Source organism: Lolium rigidum, chromosome 7 (genome assembly GCF_022539505.1).
Source record: "Lolium rigidum isolate FL_2022 chromosome 7, APGP_CSIRO_Lrig_0.1, whole genome shotgun sequence".
NCBI classification, from domain to species: Eukaryota; Viridiplantae; Streptophyta; class Magnoliopsida; order Poales; family Poaceae; genus Lolium; species Lolium rigidum.
This window is the reverse complement of record NC_061514.1, coordinates 311,675,825-311,684,190: the sequence shown is the minus strand read 5'-3', so window position 1 is coordinate 311,684,190 and position 8,366 is coordinate 311,675,825.

The following is an 8,366-nucleotide window of genomic DNA, read 5'->3' as shown; positions in this document are numbered from 1 at the left end:
TCATGCCTCCATTTAATCTGGGACAATGACAAAAAGTTCTAAGGTTGTGGATGTGCTGTTGCCACTAGGGATAAAACATCAATGCTTTGTCTAAGGATATTTGTGTTGATTACATTACGCACCATACTTAATGCAATTGTTTGTTGTTTGCAACTTAATACTGGAAGGGGTGCGGATGCTAACCTGAAGGTGGACTTTTTAGGCATAGATGCATGCTGGATAGCGGTCTATGTACTTTGTCGTAATGCCCAATTGAATTTCACACTACTCACCATGATATGTATGTGCATTGTTATGCCCTCTTTATTTGTCAATTGCCCAACTATAATTTGTTCACCCAACATGCTATTTCTTATTGGAGAGACACCACTAGTGAACTGTGGACCCCGGTCCATTCTTTTACATCGAATACAATCTACTGCAAACATTGTTCTTACTGTTCTTCGCAAACATCATCTTCCACACTATACATTTAATTCTTTGTTATAGCAAGCCGGTGAGATTAACAACCTCACTGTTACGTTGGGGCAAAGTACTTTGATTGTGTTATGCAGGTTCCACGTTGGCGCCAGAATCCCTGGTGTTGCGCCGCACTACACTCCGTCACCAACGACCTTCACGTGCTTCTTGACTCCTACTGGTTCGATAACCTTGGTTTCTTACTGAGGGAAAACTTGTTGTTGTACGCATCACACCTTCCTCTTGGGGTTCCCGATGGACGCGTGTTGTACGCGTATCAAGCACATTTTCTGGCGCCGTTGCCGGGGACGTGAAGGAAAATTACACCACAGAGATTTCTAACTCCCACGTCAACTCCACGCCAGCAAGCAGTCGCCAATATAACCATCACTCGAGCTCATCAGCTTCGGGAAGTCTCTACATCTGATGCCCTTTCGCTCGCCACTGAGTCCAATGTCCAAGTTCTTGGACTTCTGCAGAAGACTAAAGGAGCATTGTCGAGGCTATACTCGATGATCTTCCCAAATATGAAGCGGGACAAGACCCTTGGCGAGATGGCAGATGCGTTCCTTGTCGATCCCTCCGAGCCTGTAGAGGTATTAAAATGCCGCTCCCGCTTGTTTTGGGCGGTTCTTACTTTCCAGCTGATGATGGGCCATGGGATGGGGTCTGACTTGGAGAAGTTGTCTAAGGCATTTCCTGTGGATGACGAAAATCATTTAGTCGACCTTGAACCCTTCAAAAGATCGGCAGTAACATGTGCCAATCAGCTCCTGAAGTTGGTAGATGAAGCACAGGCCAAGCCTATTCCTGAAGCTGCCCCTGGCTCATCATCGGCCCCTCCTTGAACTTTTGCTTCATTAATTGTAAATAAGACCAATCGCAATTTGACTTAGCCCAACTTTTATTTTGGCTCTGTTGCCAGTTTGAACAAGCTTTTGAATGTAATATACATGCTGAGCGCTCCCGATGGGAGTTTTATGTAAATGTCGTTCTGAACCAAAGATTGTACTGCAGATTCCTTCATCTTCTTCCCGTGCCGAGCTTTTTCCAAATCCTTCGACTAACGATGAATCTGACCATGTTCGTCGCTTACGTGACCAAGTGTCTCGTCTAAATAAAGACATCACCTCTCTTCACGCAATGGCAGCGTTGGTGAAGAAAAAGGCTGAAATAGCAACTGCTATTGAGCAATATGCTCTCGATGGTCTTCATATCGCTACCGAAAGTTTGGGCTGTAAGTGTGAACCCATCTTCTGATTCCCGACGTAGCTTGGATGTTCTTTTAACTGATATTCGTTCCTTTACAGTCGTATCTTCAGATAAATCTGAGGAGAACAAGAAGATCCATGAAAAGGTCGAGGCAATGACTGACGTTGTTCACCCGAAACACGATTTATGGCTGCATCGTCCAAAGGCTGTTATCATGGCGAGGTTTGAGCATCGGGTAGAGAAGCTGCATTACTACTTTGATAAGTTCCACGCCCATATCACGATGGTTTGGAAGACTTTGTTCCCTCTGGATCAGGCACCCGAGACTTTGTCTGCTCTGTTTACCCGATTTCAATCTCCTGAGAGGATTCGACAGCTGGTGCGGAAAGAGCTTCTGGCTGGTGCTGAACTTGCCTTTGCTTCAGTATTGGCATGTCATCCATCTTTAGACTTGAAGGCCGTAGCAAACACCAAGAGGAGTTTAGGTCAATATTATGATATCGCTAGAGGCCCTGCATATACCATTATCTCTCGGATGGAGACGGGCCTCGAGAGAGATCTGAGGGCCCAAGGAGACCAGGGAGCCCAGTCGTGAATGTAATAACCTTGTCCCTGCATAAAATTGTTTTGTATAAATTTATCATGTGCATTGCACACTATGTTAGTTCGATTGGTAATTTATTGTCGATGGCGGCTGAGTGATCAGTTCAACCTGCTCTCCCGATGACTTCGTTGAAATTTGCAATTTTATTGCAAAGTCGATATGTAAGTTTTTGTAAGAGCGACACCCATCGACTTAATCGAGGGAATTAGACGCTTGGCTTCGTCATGCGGTGCACCGGTTTGAGCCTTATTTTGTAATGATGTAACCATCGACTGCAGCACTCGCGTATTTTCTCGAGGCTTGGATTGGTTGTTTGTGTGTGTCATTAATCTTAGCTCCCGTTGAGAGTATTTAATTAACGACACTGTGCAAGCGTATTTTTTAGGCCAGCGCTCCTGATGGGAGTAACAGCCAATGGCAGGGGCCCCGAACGATCTGTTCGGATGATGAGGCCTATATCAAGAAAAAAGGTAGAAAACCTGATTAGAATTTTATTCATAACGCAAAAGCAACCTTAAGGGCTGTCGAATAAAAAAACAACTGTATCCTATGTATAGAACCGCCGCAACTGTGCGATGTTCCATGGATTCTCAACGTCTTTTCCTGAAGCTGGGTTTTTGAGCCGATATGCTCCTCCTGGTATCACTTCAGTGATGATGTATGGTCCTTCCCATGGGGATTTAAGTTTCAAGGGTCTTTCTTGCTTCAGCCGAAGCACCATATCCCCAACATTAAAGCTTCGACTGCGTATTCGTCGACTGTGATAATTTCTCAACGCCTGTTGGTATACCGTCGTTCTTGCCAAAGCAATATCTCGCGCTTCGTCAAGGAGGTCCAGAGCATCCTGAAGCGCGATGTTGGAAGAGGATTCTGTGTATGCTGTCACCCGAGGAGCTTCAAACCGAACGTCGGCTGGTAGAACTGCTTCGGCTCCATGTACCAAGAAGAACGGGGTGTACTGAGTCGACCTGTTAGGTGTAGTACGCAAACTCCAGAGTACGGATGGTAACTCCTCGACCCAGGCTCCAGCTGCACCTATAAGGCGTTTCTTGAGGCCATCCCCTATTAGACCATTGATCCTTTCCACCTGGCCGTTGTTCTATGGGTGGGCCACTGATGCAAACTTCAATTTGATTCCTCCGTCATCACAGAATTTTCGAAACTCTTTGGAATCAAAGTTAGATCCGTTGTCTGTGACGATACTGTGGGGCATACTGAATCGACAAGTTATTCCTCTGAAGAACTGAACTGCTGTTTCAGCTTTCTGGTTTCAAACGGGTACTGCTTCGATCCACTTGGTGAACTTGTCGACTGCGACCAGTAAGTACGTGTGCCCCCCAGGCGACGACCTCGGCAGCGGTCCAACTTGGTCGAGTCCCCATTGATCGAAAGGCCATGCCAGAGGTATTGTCATCAGATCTATCGCAGGGGCATGCGGTTTTGGTGAAAATCGCTGGCAAGGGTCACATTTCATGACCAGATCTCGAGCATCCGACGCCGCCATTGGCCAGTAGAATCCTGCCCTGAAGGCTTTCGCCACAAGGGCCCTGCTTACTGCATGGTGTCCGCAAGTTCCCTCGTGTATCTCGCGCAACAGTGCTTTTCCATCATCAATGGCAATAGACCTTTGGAAGATCCCCGAGATGCTACGCTTGTAGAGTTCACCATTTACCACAGTGAAGGCTTTTGATCGTCTGACGATTCGCTTTGCTTCCACTGAATCCTCTGGCAGCTCCTGCTTCGTCAGGTACGCTAGGATTGGTTTGGTCCATAATGGCACAAGGAGGAGGACTTGTTCCGATGATGGGGGTGGAGATTCTTCGGCAGTCTGTTGCTGGCCTGCTTCCAACTCATCGGTCGACGGTTTCAGGGACGCCGGTGCTTTCTCTTTTATCGATCGTTGAGTAATGACTTCGTAGAACACTCCGTCTGGAATGGGGGAGCAGGTGGACCCGATATTCGCCAAAGTGTCAGCTTCCTCGTTGCTGGCTCTGTCGATATGTTTGAGCTCACACCCTTCGAATTTGGCCTCCATATTTTGGTACAACTGGCGGTAGGCGATCATGTTGTCGCTAACCACATCACATAGGTTCATCGACTGTTGTACCACCAGGTTCGAGTCTCCATAAATTTCCAGGCGAGTTGCTCCGCATGCCTTTGCCATCCTCATCCCGTGCAGCAGCGTTTCATATTCTGCTTCATTGTTCGTTGGCAGGGAGAAATTCATACGTAGTATGTACTTCATCTTATCTCCCTGTGGCGATATCAGTATCACCCCTTCTCCTGCGCCCGTGCTCCGTTTTGACCCATCAAAATACATTGTCCATGACCCCAACATGTCGGGTGCTGCTGGCGTCTGTGACTGGATCCAATCTGCCACGAAATCTGGGAGGATTTGGGATTTTATCACTGTTCGATTAACGTAAGTTATGTCGTGTGGCGCTATTTCGATGGCCCATTGGGACACTCGACCTGTGGCCTCTGGGTGAGTCATTATGTTCTTCAGCGGTGCCTTGCTTACAACGATAATCGGGTGCTCCGTGAAATAATGTCGCAGCTTGCGAGCCAACCTCCATACCGCGTACGCCAGCTTCTGATGATGAGGGTATCTCTGCTTTGCGGGTGTGAGTACTTCGCTGAGGTAGTAAACAGGTCTCTAAACACCGTGGACTTTCCCTGCTTCTTCTCGCTCAACGACCAGGACGCTGCTGAAGACTTGTGCTGTTGCGGCTATGTACATAAGCAGCGTTTCTTTCTCGCGTGGAGTTATGAGGACTGGGGACGTCGACAAGATTTTCTTCAGATTGTCGAAGGACTCCTGCGCCTCCTTCATCCATTCGAACTTTTCTGACTTTTTCATCAAGTTATAGAAAGGCAAAGCTTTTTCTCCTAGCTTGGCGATGAATCTTCTAAGCGCTGCTAATCGTCCTGCCAATTGCTGCACTTGGTGCAGATTCTTTGGCGGCTCCATGTCGAGAATAGCTTTGATCTTCAAAGGGTTGGCCTCGATTCCCCAGGCTGAGATGAAGTACCCGAGTACTTGCCCCCTTGGCACTCCGAAGAAGCATTTCTTTGGATTCAGCTTGATTTTGTACTTGTCTAGGTTGTCGAAGGTTTCCCGCAAATCGTCGATGAGAGTGGCGGCATGCTTCATTTCACCACGATATCGTCGATGTAAACTTCGATGTTCCTCCCAATCTGCTCTCCGAGGCAAGCTTGCATGCACCATTGGTAAGTTGCCCCTGTGTTTTTCAACCCGAAAGTCATGACGTTGTAACAGAAAACGCCGTGTGGTGTGATGAACGCAGTTAGCTCCTGGTCTTCTTTCTTCAGCTTGATCTGATTGTACCCGGAATATGCATCGAGGAAGGAGAGGTGATCGCATCCAGCTGTGGAGTCGACTATCTGGTCGATACGAGGTAGCGGAAAGTGGTCTTTCGGATAGTGCTTATTAAGACTGGTGTAATCGATACACATTCACAATGCGGTTGTGTCCTTTTTAGGCACCATGACGGGGTTAGCCACCCACTCAGCTTCCTTGAGCTCTCGAATGAATCATGCCTTGCGGAGTCGACTGATTTCTTCACCAATTGCTCTTCTCTTTGGTTCGGAAAATCGGCGCATCGACTGTTGTACTGGTTTGGCTGTTGGGTCAACATTAAGGGCGTGCTCAGCGAGTTCCCTGGGGATACCTGGCATGTCGGATGGTTCCCATGCAAATATCTCCCAGCGCTCACGGAGGAACTCGATGAGCGCGCCTTCCTATGCGTAAGTAAGGTCTGCCGACGTATTGACCGTTTTCTTCGGGTCAGTGGGGTGCACTTGCAGCTTCTTGGCTTCCTTCGCAGCGTCAAACTCGTCGGATCTTACATTTCGATTGTCGGCTGGAGGCTGCGTATGATCTGTAACGGCGTCGACTGCATTGAGTTCTTCCTTGGTTCCGAATTTTGAGGCAATTTTCTGGAAGTCCCTGTCACAGTTGTTTGATCGGGTAAAGCTTCCATGAACGGTTATTGGCGTCCCGTTGTTGCCTGACACGCGTACAGCACGCGACCGTTGGGAACCCCAAGTGGAAGGTGTGATGCGTACAGCAGTAAGTTTCCCTCAGTTAGAAACCAAGGTTTATCGAACCAGTAGGAGTCAAGAAGCACGTTGAAGGTTGATGGCGGCGAAGTGTAGTGCGGCGCAACACCAGGGATTCCGGCACCAACGTGGAACCTGCACAACACAACCAAATTACTTTTCCCCAACGTGACAGTGAGGTTGTCAATCTCACCGGCTTGCTGTAACAAAGGATTAGATGTATAGTGTGGATGATGATTGTTTGCAGAAAACAGTAGAACAAGTATTGCAGTAGATTGTATTCGATGTAAAAGAATCGATCGGGGTCCATAGTTCACTAGTGGTGTCTCTCCCATAAGATAAATAGCATGTTGGGTGAACAAATTACAGTTGGGCAATTGACAAATAAAGAGGGCATGACCATGCACATACATGATATGATGAGTATAGTGAGATTTAATTGGGCATTACGACAAAGTACATAGACCGCTATCCAAGCATGCATCTATGCCTAAAAAGTCCACCTTCGAGTTATCATCCGAACCCCTTCCAGTATTAAGTTGCAAACAACGGACAATTGCATTAAGTATGGTGCGTAATGTAATCAACAACTACATCCTTAGACATAGCATCGATGTTTTATCCCTAGTGGCAACAAGACATCCACAACCTTAGAACTTTCTCACATCGTCCCAGATTTAATAGAGGCATGAACCCACTATCGAGCATAAATACTCCCTCTTGGAGTTAAGAGTAAAAACTTGGCCAGGGCCTCTACTAATAACGGAGAGCATGCAAGATCATAAACAACACATAGGTAATAGATTGATAATCAACATATCATAGTATTCTCTATTCATCGGATCCCAACAAACACAACATATATCATTACAGATAGATGATCTTGATCATGTTAGGCAGCTCACAAGATCCAACAATGAAGCACAATTAGGAGAAGACGACCATCTAGCTACTGCTATGGATCCATAGTCCAGGGGTGAACTACTCACTCATCACTCCGGAGGCGACCATGGCGGTGAAGAGTCCTCCGGGAGATGATTTCCCTCTCCGGCAGGGTGCCGGAGGCGATCTCCTGAATCCCCCGAGATGGGATTGGCGGCGGCGGCGTCTCTTGAAGGTTTTCCGTATCGTGGCTCTCGGTACTGGGGGTTTCGCGATGAAGGCTTTAAGTAGGCGGAAGGTCAGGTCAAGAGGCGTCACGGGGGCCCCACACAGCAGGGCCGCGCGGGCCCCCTTTAGGCCGCGCCGCCCTACTGTGGTGGCGCCCCGTGGCCCCACTTCGTGACTCCTTCGGTCTTCTGGAAGCTTCGTGTGAAAATAGGCCCCTGGGCGTTGATTTCGTCCAACTTCGAGAATATTTCCTTACTAGGATTTCGAAACCAAAAACAGCAGAAAACAAGAATCGGCTCCTCGGCATCTTGTTAATAGGTTAGTGCCGGAAAATGCATAAATATGACATAAAGTATGCATAAAACATGTAGGTATCATCAATAAAGTGGCATGGAACATAAGAAATTATCGATACGTTGGAGACGTATCAGCATCCCCAAGCTTAGTTCCTGCTCGTCCCGAGTAGGTAAACGATAAAAAAGATAATTTCTGGAGTGACATGCCATCATAACCTTGATCATACTATTGTAAGCACATGTAATGAATGCAGCGATCAAAACAATGGTAATGCAATGAGTAAACAAATGAATCATATAGCAAAGACTTTTCATGAATAGTACTTTCAAGACAAGCATCAATAAGTCTTGCATAAGAGTTAACTCATAAAGCAATAATTCAAAGTAAAGGCATTGAAGCAACACAAAGGAAGATTAAGTTTCAGTGGTTGCTTTCAACTTGTAACATGTATATCTCATGGATAGTTGTCAATGTAAAGTAATATAACAAGTGCAATATGCAAGTATGTAAGAATCAATGCACAGTTCACACAAGTGTTTGCTTCTTGAGATGGGGAGAAATAGGTGAACTGACTCAACATAAAAGTAAAAGAATGGCCCTT